We start from the raw sequence: 12,800 nt of genomic DNA, 5'->3' as shown, positions 1-12,800 counted from the left end.
AAGCCACTAGACCACATGGGATGTATTTTTATTTTACTTAATTTACTTTTGTCCCCTTCTAAAAAAAAAAAAAAACAGGAGAGCGCGCAAGAAACCATATTTATTTGACGGGTGTAGACAACAAAGTATGGGAAACACTGTCCCATCTATCGGCCAGTGAACTACCATGACTTGCTTACTAGAGTTAAAATCATTATTACACATTAGAAATTACATTGCCTAATAAAACTGATACATTTTTGTTATTATCCAATCTATACTATTTTGATTCAAATACTGTATCGTTTATAAAACTCAAAGCGGATTAATGATAGCAAGATATCATTCAATTAACACAAAAAGTGCGAGTAAATCGTATGTCAAGTGAATTGGGATCTACTGGGAGAGGGTATACATCAGGACCACGTAATGGAGGAGAAGGTGACATTCTTAAGAAATGTCATCAACAGTTCTGTTATTCTAAATCCCAACGAGCCAATTATCTCCAGTCATACAATACTGAATTTGACAAAGAGATTCAAGCTTCTCACCCACATTCCACTTCTTGTGCTTACAAGAGCATATTAAATTATGCAAGTTCTAAGGGTTCCACACTGAACATCAGATGAATGGGAACAAGTATGCCAAATATTTGATATGCTCAGCTGATTGTTGTGCTTCTTGATGACGAGAAACCCACTCGAAATAAAAATGTATCTTCAGGTTAAGATGACCTAGGAAGGTCGAAACGTTGTTCTCTCCTTATCAATAAAAGTGTTAATATACATACTACCCATTTTGAAATACGTAATTGTTTTAATACTTCAAGCACGAACCCATAATTACTGAATATGGTATTGCAATCGATGCCGGAGCCCATTTGCAGCAAGTCTCCTGGACAGAGAAGTTAAAACCCATCTCGCACCAGATGAAAGACGTTCACACAAAATGCTATACCAATTGTAACACAACAGATATTATTGATTTTAGAGAAAATACATACAGATAAAAAGTAATCAGTTGGAACGATTGTTTGGACAGGTCTTATAAACCTAGTGTTTGGCCATTACTTTAACCTGATTTCAGAGATCAAACCTCAGTGAGGTGATTTATCTTCCAGGATTGTAATTTTATCGTCAAGCATCAGCTAAATATGAAGTTATGAGCTTGCAACTGATTGATATGGAAGCATTATACTATACTGTACATAATCAGTAACCACCTTATACGAGTGAAAGAACTGTTTGGAAGAATCTGGACAACAACTCGCAAAATGCTTTCTTTTTAATTGGTTTTAGCTTTTTTTCCTACACATTCGAATATGGATCCAAAAGATACTAGGAAAAATTAGTAAACAATTTTGGTACGAAGAGTCCTAGTGATAAAGAAGACATCATCAAAAATGGAAGACCGATGTCACCTCTTAGCTTGACAGAAAGACCAAAGTAGTGCGTTCAAAATTTCAGCGTAAACGAATGTGAGTGTGTGTGTATTTTCTTATAGGAAAGCCGCATCCAACTATCTGATGAGTCTACCGAGGGGAATGGCTAACTTAATGTGACAAGACAACTTGTTTAACGCTTGACTTTATTTGCAGAAGTTTTTTTACTGGCCAAGTTTATTATTTTGAAGTAAATTTGGAACCATGAACTCAAGCGGATTTAATGACTTAAATAAAATGCATAAGGCAATTGAAAGACTTGTAAATTTCTCCAGTCATATATTTTCAACTCTAGGCCTAACTAGATTTTTAAAATCCCGGATTGAATTCCAACTAAATAACCATCATTAAATAATGTGAAAATGTGCAATAAAAAGGTGTAGAGGAAAAGAAACATTTTAAAAAGATTAATGGACGTATGATGCCTTATTGAAATCTCATTTAGAGAAATCGAGTGTTTGTTTGTGCCCTGTCAAATAGAATCCAGAATGACTTCATTAATTGTGTATGGAAAGTATTGATGAAGAAAATTAAAAGCAAAATAAGTAATTCTTTGTTTGTGGCTGTTACCTCAAATGAAGCTACTGATGCAAGAACCATTTTATAGCTTTCTAGTGTTGTGCGATATGTGACTAAAGGTAGTGAAATTTGCAATAGGTTTTTGGGGGTTTACAAATGTTAATGCACAACGAACATCAGTAGGTACATACAAGATAATGTTAAATTAAGTCGATGAATTAAATATTGGGTCAAAAGTTTTTGCGCAAACCTATAATGGGGTAAGCGTGATGTCCATTGAGCTGAATGAGCACGTAGATTGAATTTATTGTTATAATATGTGACGAAGATTGAGGAGTGTTACAGATTCTTTCAAAACTTAAATCGTTCTCTTTATTTCTTTATGAAATCAGCAAAACATGAGCACCCTTTAGATATCGAAGCAAAGAAAAGATTCCCGAAAGTGGTCGCTATTTGTTGGAATTATAATTACTGACTTGTTGAAACATTGGTGGTATACAAGGAAGTCGTTGACTTATTTCAAAATATTGTTGATAATTTTGGGAAGTGGAATACTAAAAGCTTTATCTGTACAAAAGCACTTTCATTGGATCTCAGATATTTTGAGTTCAATTTCTTGTTGAATATATTTTGCGGTATTTTCTTCATATACAAATTTATAGCTGATGTCTTACAGAATAGAATATTTGATACATCCCGTGCTGTATGAATAAAGCAGATTAAATGGCGACAACAACAACAACAAAAAAAGTCAGAAGATTTCAATAAATTTTGGACAGCAGCCAATGGATTATACTCCACCCCCACTAAGTGAATAAGAAATGATTCCGAAGAAGACATTAAAGAACATACATAAAGTTATTTTATGAAATTTTGAATGCAGTTTATAATAAAATTGAAATTTGATTTCATAGCTTGAAAAGCATTGCATTCCTTGAGTATTTTGACACTAAGAAACGGGAAGAGGTGAAAAAACAGTTCGTGAATTAGTACTAATATCATTGCAAGATGATAATGGAAAATGCTTTGAAAAGTGACGCTGATTTACAAGGAAAACAAACGAATGAATTACTTTATTGTTTGCGAAATGCCAGGTTAGATGCATTTCTGGAACAACTTACAAAGTTGTACGAGTTAGCATTGATTCTTACAGTCGCCAGTGTCTTAGTTGAGTATTATTTCGCTCATTTAAAAAGAATACAAAGCCCCACTAGAAATGCACAACAACGAGAAAGATTTGCAAGTTTAGTGTTAATTGTGATAGAGAAAAAGCTTCTTAAGAAAATAACGACTGATGGTTTTTATGAAGATGTAATAATTTATTCAATCAAAAGGTAAGGAGGGTGGAATTAAGATGTAGATAAAGTAAATATATCTTGTTTTTATTTTTAATTGGACTACAAGTTAATAATTTTATCTTTATTAGCCGTCGTGCAATTTATTTTTCAATTTTATAATTTACCTTTTATGCTTTCAATTTCCCATCAGGACAAATCACCAAACGCCCCTGAAACTCATTCTCTTGAAACTTGTCCCAAAAGTTGTGTTGAGTGTTAGGAGATGAATGATAGCATAAAATAATGAAAATAGTGTTTATTAATATGTAGTTGTGTTTGAAAGGATTATGTGAATCTAGGCAAGGCTCTTACAAATTGATGTTGATTAGTTTTGAATTTCGCACAAAGCTACTCGAGGGCTATCTGTGCTAGTCGTCTCTAATTAAGCAGTGTAAGACTAGAGGGAAGGCAGCTAGTCATCATCACCCACCGCCAACTCTTGGGCTACTCTTTTACCAACAAATAGTGGGATTGAGCGTCACACTATAACGCCCCCACGGCTGGGATGGCAAGCATGCTTGGCACGACGGGGATGCGAACCCGCGACGCTTGGCTATGCCGGTTTAAAATGATAAGTTCCCATGCCGGGAATCGAACCCGGGCCTCCTGGGTGAAAGCCAGGTATCCTAGCCACTAGACCACATGGGATGTATTTTTTATTTTACTTAATTTACTTTTTGTCCCCTTCTAAAAAAAAAAAAACAGGAGAGCGCGCAAAGAAACCATATTTATTTGACGGGTGTAGACAACAAAAGTATGGGAAACACTGTCCCATCTATCGGCCAGTGAAATCATGACTTGCTTACTAGAGTTAAAATCATTATTACACATTAGAAATTACATTGCCTAATAAAACTGATACATTTTTGTTATTATCCAATCTATACTATTTTGATTCAAATACTGTATCGTTTATAAAACTCAAAGCGGATTAATGATAGCAAGATATCATTTAATTAACACAAAAAGTGCGAGTAAATCGTATGTCAAGTGAATTGGGATCTACTGGGAGAGGGTATACATCAGGACCACGTAATGGAGGAGAAGGTGACATTCTTAAGAAATGTCATCAACAGTTCTGTTATTCTAAATCCCACGAGCCCAATTATCTCCAGTCATACAATACTGAATTTGACAAAAGAGATTCAAGCTTCTCACCCACATTCCACTTCTTGTGCTTACAAGAGCATATTAAATTATGCAAGTTCTAAGGGTTCCACACTGAACATCAGATGAATGGGAACAAGTATGCCAAATATTTGATATGCTCAGCTGATTGTTGTGCTTCTTGATGACGAGAAACCCACTCGAAATAAAATGTATCTTCAGGTTAAGATGACCTAGGAAGGTCGAAACGTTGTTCTCTCCTTATCAATAAAAGTGTTAATATACATACTACCCATTTTGAAATACGTAATTGTTTTAATACTTCAAGCACGAACCCATAATTACTGAATATGGTATTGCAATCGATGCCGGAGCCCATTTGCAGCAAGTCTCCTGGACAGAGAGAAGTTAAAACCCATCTCGCACCAGATGAAAGACGTTCACACAAAATGCTATACCAATTGTAACACAACAGATATTATTGATTTTAGAGAAAATACATACAGATAAAAAGTAATCAGTTGGAACGATTGTTTGGACAGGTCTTATAAACCTAGTGTTTGGCCATTACTTTAACCTGATTTCAGAGATCAAACCTCAGTGAGGTGATTTATCTTCCAGGATTGTAATTTTATCGTCAAGCATCAGCTAAATATGAAGTTATGAGCTTGCAACTGATTGATATGGAAGCATTATACTATACTGTACATAATCAGTAACCACCTTATACGAGTGAAAGAACTGTTTGGAAGAATCTGGACAACAACTCGCAAAATGCTTTCTTTTTTAATTGGTTTTAGCTTTTTTTCCTACACATTCGAATATGGATCCAAAAGATACTAGGAAAAATTAGTAAACAATTTTGGTACGAAGAGTCCTAGTGATAAAGAAGACATCATCAAAAATGGAAGACCGATGTCACCTCTTAGCTTGACAGAAAGACCAAAGTAGTGCGTTCAAAATTTCAGCGTAAACGAATGTGAGTGTGTGTGTATTTTCTTATAGGAAAGCCGCATCCAACTATCTGATGAGTCTACCGAGGGGAATGGCTAACTTAATGTGACAAGACAACTTGTTTAACGCTTGACTTTATTTGCAGAAGTTTTTTTACTGGCCAAGTTTATTATTTTGAAGTAAATTTGGAACCATGAACTCAAGCGGATTTAATGACTTAAATAAAATGCATAAGGCAATTGAAAGACTTGTAAATTTCTCCAGTCATATATTTTCAACTCTAGGCCTAACTAGATTTTTAAAATCCCGGATTGAATTCCAACTAAATAACCATCATTAAATAATGTGAAAATGTGCAATAAAAAGGTGTAGAGGAAAAGAAACATTTTAAAAAGATTAATGGACGTATGATGCCTTATTGAAATCTCATTTAGAGAAATCGAGTGTTTGTTTGTGCCCTGTCAAATAGAATCCAGAATGACTTCATTAATTGTGTATGGAAAGTATTGATGAAGAAAATTAAAAGCAAAATAAGTAATTCTTTGTTTGTGGCTGTTACCTCAAATGAAGCTACTGATGCAAGAACCATTTTATAGCTTTCTAGTGTTGTGCGATATGTGACTAAAGGTAGTGAAATTTGCAATAGGTTTTTGGGGGTTTACAAATGTTAATGCACAACGAACATCAGTAGGTACATACAAGATAATGTTAAATTAAGTCGATGAATTAAATATTGGGTCAAAAGTTTTTTGCGCAAACCTATAATGGGGTAAGCGTGATGTCCATTGAGCTGAATGAGCACGTAGATTGAATTTATTGTTATAATATGTGACGAAGATTGAGGAGTGTTACAGATTCTTTCAAAACTTAAATCGTTCTCTTTATTTCTTTATGAAATCAGCAAAACATGAGCACCCTTTAGATATCGAAGCAAAGAAAAGATTCCCGAAAGTGGTCGCTATTTGTTGGAATTATAATTACTGACTTGTTGAAACATTGGTGGTATACAAGGAAGTCGTTGACTTATTTCAAAATATTGTTGATAATTTTGGGAAGTGGAATACTAAAAGCTTTATCTGTACAAAAGCACTTTCATTGGATCTCAGATATTTTGAGTTCAATTTCTTGTTGAATATATTTTGCGGTATTTTCTTCATATACAAATTTATAGCTGATGTCTTACAGAATAGAATATTTGATACATCCCGTGCTGTATGAATAAAGCAGATTAAATGGCGACAACAACAACAACAAAAAAAGTCAGAAGATTTCAATAAATTTTGGACAGCAGCCAATGGATTATACTCCACCCCCACTAAGTGAATAAGAAATGATTCCGGAGAAGACATTAAAGAACATACATAAAGTTATTTTATGAAATTTTGAATGCAGTTTATAATAAAATTGAAATTTGATTTCATAGCTTGAAAAGCATTGCATTCCTTGAGTATTTTGACACTAAGAAACGGGAAGAGGTGAAAAAACAGTTCGTGAATTAGTACTAATATCATTGCAAGATGATAATGGAAAATGCTTTGAAAAGTGACGCTGATTTACAAGGAAAACAAACGAATGAATTACTTTATTGTTTGCGAAATGCCAGGTTAGATGCATTTCTGGAACAACTTACAAAGTTGTACGAGTTAGCATTGATTCTTACAGTCGCCAGTGTCTTAGTTGAGTATTATTTCGCTCATTTAAAAAGAATACAAAGCCCCACTAGAAATGCACAACAACGAGAAAGATTTGCAAGTTTAGTGTTAATTGTGATAGAGAAAAAGCTTCTTAAGAAAATAACGACTGATGGTTTTTATGAAGATGTAATAATTTATTCAATCAAAAGGTAAGGAGGGTGGAATTAAGATGTAGATAAAGTAAATATATCTTGTTTTTTATTTTTAATTGGACTACAAGTTAATAATTTTATCTTTATTAGCCGTCGTGCAATTTATTTTGCAATTTTACAATTTACCTTTTATGCTTTCAATTTCCCATCAGGACAAATCACCAAACGTCCCTGAAACTCATTCTCTTGAAACTTGTCCCAAAAGTTGTGTTGAGTGTTAGGAGATAAATGATAGCATAAAATAATGAAAATAGTGTTTATTAACATGTAGTTGTGTTTGAAAGGATTATGTGAATCTAGGCAAGGCTCTTACAAATTGATGTTGATTAGTTTTGAATTTCGTACAAAACTAAACGAAGGCAATCTGTTTGTTTTTTGAATTTCGCACAAAGCTACTCGAGGGCTATCTGTGCTAGTCGTCTCTAATTAAGCAGTGTAAGACTAGAGGGAAGGCAGCTAGTCATCATCACCCACCGCCAACTCTTGGGCTACTCTTTTACCAAAAAATAGTGGGATTGAGCGTCACACTATAACGCCCCCACGGCTGGGATGGCAAACATGCTTGGCACGACGGGGATGCGAACCCGCAACGCTTGGCTATGCCGGTTTAAAATGATAAGTTCCCATGCCGGGAATCGAACCCGGGCCTCCTGGGTGAAAGCCAGGTATCCTAGCCACTAGACCACATGGGATGTATTTTTTATTTTACTTAATTTACTTTTTGTCCCCTTCTAAAAAAAAAAAAAACAGGAGAGCGCGCAAGAAACCATATTTATTTGACGGGTGTAGACAACAAAAGTATGGGAAACACTGTCCCATCTATCGGCCAGTGAAATCATGACTTGCTTACTAGAGTTAAAATCATTATTACACATTAGAAATTACATTGCCTAATAAAACTGATACATTTTTGTTATTATCCAATCTATACTATTTTGATTCAAATACTGTATCGTTTATAAAACTCAAAGCGGATTAATGATAGCAAGATATCATTCAATTAACACAAAAAGTGCGAGTAAATCGTATGTCAAGTGAATTGGGATCTACTGGGAGAAGGTATACATCAGGACCACGCAATGGAGGAGAAGGTGACATTCTTAAGAAATGTCATCAACAGTTCTGTTATTCTAAATCCCACGAGCCCAATTATCTCCAGTCATACAATACTGAATTTGACAAAAGAGATTCAAGCTTCTCACCCACATTCCACTTCTTGTGCTTACAAGAGCATATTAAATTATGCAAGTTCTAAGGGTTCCACACTGAACATCAGATGAATGGGAACAAGTATGCCAAATATTTGATATGCTCAGCTGATTGTTGTGCTTCTTGATGACGAGAAACCCACTCAAATAAAATGTATCTTCAGGTTAAGATGACCTAGGAAGGTCGAAACGTTGTTCTCTCCTTATCAATAAAAGTGTTAATATACATACTACCCATTTTGAAATACGTAATTGTTTTAATACTTCAAGCACGAACCCATAATTACTGAATATGGTATTGCAATCGATGCCGGAGCCCATTTGCAGCAAGTCTCCTGGACAGAGAGAAGTTAAAACCCATCTCGCACCAGATGAAAGACGTTCACACAAAATGCTATACCAATTGTAACACAACAGATATTATTGATTTTAGAGAAAATACATACAGATAAAAAGTAATCAGTTGGAACGATTGTTTGGACAGGTCTTATAAACCTAGTCTTTGGCAATTACTTTAACCTGATTTCAGAGATCAAACCTCAGTGAGGTGATTTATCTTCCAGGATTGTAATTTTATCGTCAAGCATCAGCTAAATATGAAGTTATGAGCTTGCAACTGATTGATATGGAAGCATTATACTATACTGTACATAATCAGTAACCACCTTATACGAGTGAAAGCACTGTTTGGAAGAATCTGGACAACAACTCGCAAAATGCTTTCTTTTTAATTGGTTTTAGCTTTTTTTCCTACACATTCGAATATGCATCCAAAAGATACTAGGAAAAATTAGTAAACAATTTTGGTACAAAGAGTCCTAGTGATAAAGAAGACATCATCAAAAATGGAAGACCGATGTCACCTCTTAGCTTGACAGAAAGAACAAAGTAGTGCGTTCAAAATTTCAGCGTAAACGAATGTGAGTGTGTGTGTATTTTCTTATAGGAAAGCCGCATCCGGCTATCTGATGAGTCTACCGAGGGGAATCGATAACTTAATGGGACAGGACAACTTGTTTAACGCTTGACTTTATTTGCAGAAGTTTTTCTACTGGCCAAGTTTATTATTTTGAAGTAAATTTGGAACCAGGAACTCAAGCGGATTTAATGACTTAAATAAAATGCATAAGGCAATTAAAAGACTTGTAAATTTCTCCAGTCATATATTTTCAACTCTAGGCCTAACTAGATTTTTAAAATCCCGGATTGAATTCCAACTAAATAACCATCATTAAATAATGTGAAAATGTGCAATAAAAAGGTGTAGAGGAAAAGAAACATTAATGGACGTATGATGCCTTATTGAAATCTCATTTAGAGAAATCGAGTGTTTGTTTGTGCCCTGTCAAATAGAATCCAGAATGACTTCATTAATTGTGTATGGGAAGTATTGATGAAGAAAATTAAAAGCAAAATAAGTAATTCTTTGTTTGTGGCTGTTACCTCAAATGAAGCTACTGATGCAAGAACCATTTTATAGCTTTCTAGTGTTGTGCGATATGTGACTAAAGGTAGTGAAATTTGCAATAGGTTTTTGGGGGTTTACAAATGTTAATGCACAACGAACAGCAGTAGGTACATACAAGATAATGTTAAATTAAGTCGATGAATTAAATATTGGGTCAAAAGTTTTTGCGCAAACCTATAATGGGGTAAGCGTGATGTCCATTGAGCTGAATGAGCACGTAGATTGAATTTATTGTTATAATATGTGACGAAGATTGAGGAGTGTTACAGATTCTTTCAAAACTTAAATCGTTCTCTTTATTTCTTTATGAAATCAGCAAAACATGAGCACCCTTTAGATATCGAAGCAAAGAAGAGATTCCCGAAAGTGGTCCCTTTTGTTGGAATTATAATTACTGACTTGTTGAAACTGTATTGGTATACAAGGAAGTCGTTGACTTATTTCAAAATATTGTTGATAATTTTGGGAAGTGGAATACTAAAAGCTTTATTTGTACAAAAGCACTTTCATTGGATCTCAGATATTTTGAGTTCAATTTATTGTTGAATATATTTTCCGATATTTTCTTCATATACAAATTTATAGCTGATGTCTTACAGAATAGAATATTTGACCCATCCTGTGCTGTATGAATAAAGCAGATTAAATGGCGACAACAACAACAACAAAAAAAGTCAGAAGATTTCAATAAATTTTGGACAGCAGCCAATGGATTATACTCCACCCCCACTAAGTGAATAAGAAATGATTCCGGAGAAGACATTAAAGAACATACATAAAGTTATTTTATGAAATTTTGAATGCAGTTTATAATAAAATTGAAATTTGATTTCAAAGCTTGAAAAGCATTGCATTCCTTCAGCTTTTTGACACTAAGAAACGGGAAGAGGTGAAAAAACAGTTCCTGAATTAGTACTAATATCATTGCAAGATGATAATGGAAAATGCTTTGAAAAGTGACGCTGATTTACAAGGAAAACAAACGAATGAATTACTTTATTGTTTGCGAAATGCCAGGTTAGATGCATTTCTGGAACAACTTACAAAGTTGTACAGAGTTAGCTTTGATTCTTACAGTCGCCAGTGTCTTAGTTGAGTATTATTTCTCTCATTTAAAAAGAATACAAAGTTGCAAGTTTAGTGTTAATTGTGATAGAGAAAAAGCTTCTTAAGAAAATAAAGACTGATGGTTTTTATGAAGATGTAATAATTTATTCAATCAAAAGGTAAGGAGGGTGGAATTAAGATGTAGATAAAGTAAATATATCTTGTTTTTATTTTTAATTGGACTACAAGTTAATAATTTTATCTTTATTAGCCGTCGTGCAATTTATTTTTTCAATTTTATAATTTACCTTTTATGCTTTCAATTTCCCATCAGGACAAATCACCAAACGTCCCTGAAACTCATTCTCTTGAAACTTGTCCCAAAAGTTGTGTTGAGTGTTGGGAGATGAATGATAGCATAAAATAATGAAAATAGTGTTTATTAACATGTAGTTCTGTTTTAAAGGATTATGTGAATCTAGGCAAGGCTCTTACAAATTGATGTTGGTTAGTTTTGAATTTCGTACAAAACTAAACGAAGGCAATCTGTTTGTTTTTTGAATTTCGCACAAAGCTACTCGAGGGCTATCTGTGCTAGTCGTTTCTAATTAAGCAGTGTAAGACTAGAAAGATGGCAGCTAGTCATCATCACCCACCGCCAACCCTTGGGCTTCTCTTTTACCAACAAATAGTGGGATTGAACGTCACACTATAACGCCCCACGGTTGAAAGGGCGAGCATGTTTGGCGCGACGGGATGCGAACCCGCGACCCTCAGGTTACAGTCGAACGCCTCAACACGCTTCGCTATGCCGGACCAAAATGATAACTTCCCATGCCTGGAATCGAAGCCGGGTCTCCTGGGTGAAAGCCAGGTATCCTAGCCACTAGACCACATGGGATGTATTTTTTATTTTACTTAATTTACTTTTTTGTCCCCTTCTAAAAAAAAAAAAAAAACAGGAGAGCGCGCAAGAAACCATATTTATTTGACGGGTGTAGACAACAAAAGTATGGGAAACACTGTCCCATCTATCGGCCAGTGAAATCATGACTTGCTTACTAGAGTTAAAATCATTATTACACATTAGAAATTACATTGCCTAATAAAACTGATACATTTTTGTTATTATCCAATCTATACTATTTTGATTCAAATACTGTATCGTTTATAAAACTCAAAGCGGATTAATGATAGCAAGATATCATTCAATTAACACAAAAAAGTGCGAGTAAATCGTATGTCAAGTGAATTGGGATCTACTGGGAGAGGGTATACATCAGGACCACGTAATGGAGGAGAAGGTGACATTCTTAAGAAATGTCATCAACAGTTCTGTTATTCTAAATCCCACGAGCCCAATTATCTCCAGTCATACAATACTGAATTTGACAAAAGAGATTCAAGCTTCTCACCCACATTCCACTTCTTGTGCTTACAAGAGCATATTAAATTATGCAAGTTCTAAGGGTTCCACACTGAACATCAGATGAATGGGAACAAGTATGCCAAATATTTGATATGCTCAGCTGATTGTTGTGCTTCTTGATGACGAAACCCACTCGAAATAAAATGTATCTTCAGGTTAAGATGACCTAGGAAGGTCGAAACGTTGTTCTCTCCTTATCAATAAAGTGTTAATATACATACTACCCATTTTGAAATACGTAATTGTTTTAATACTTCAAGCACGAACCCATAATTACTGAATATGGTATTGCAATCGATGCCGGAGCCCATTTGCAGCAAGTCTCCTGGACAGAGAGAAGTTAAAACCCATCTCGCACCAGATGAAAGACGTTCACACAAAATGCTATACCAATTGTAACACAACAGATATTATTGATTTTAGAGAAAATACATACAGATAAAAAGTAATCAGTTGGAACGATTG

The 12,800-nt window shown here is 34.6% G+C and overlaps 3 non-coding genes and 1 pseudogene across 4 annotated transcripts in view; 1 reads left to right on the top strand and 3 right to left on the bottom strand.

The window, feature by feature from the left end:
- Nucleotides 1-12,800, top strand: part of LOC143250338 (neural-cadherin-like) — a 393,110-nt pseudogene that overhangs the window by 206,584 nt on the left and 173,726 nt on the right. The window lies entirely within an intron of this gene.
- On the bottom strand, nucleotides 3,853-3,924 carry TRNAE-UUC (transfer RNA glutamic acid (anticodon UUC)). Its single transcript has one exon. It is a non-coding gene; the product is annotated as a tRNA-Glu (tRNA).
- On the bottom strand, nucleotides 7,804-7,875 carry TRNAE-UUC (transfer RNA glutamic acid (anticodon UUC)). The gene has a single exon. It is a non-coding gene; the product is annotated as a tRNA-Glu (tRNA).
- Nucleotides 11,736-11,807, bottom strand: TRNAE-UUC (transfer RNA glutamic acid (anticodon UUC)). Its single transcript has one exon. It is a non-coding gene; the product is annotated as a tRNA-Glu (tRNA).

This window comes from Tachypleus tridentatus, chromosome 5, assembly GCF_004210375.1.
Source record: "Tachypleus tridentatus isolate NWPU-2018 chromosome 5, ASM421037v1, whole genome shotgun sequence".
In the NCBI taxonomy this organism is placed as follows: domain Eukaryota; kingdom Metazoa; phylum Arthropoda; class Merostomata; order Xiphosura; family Limulidae; genus Tachypleus; species Tachypleus tridentatus.
This window is presented reverse-complemented; position numbering and strand designations above follow the sequence as displayed.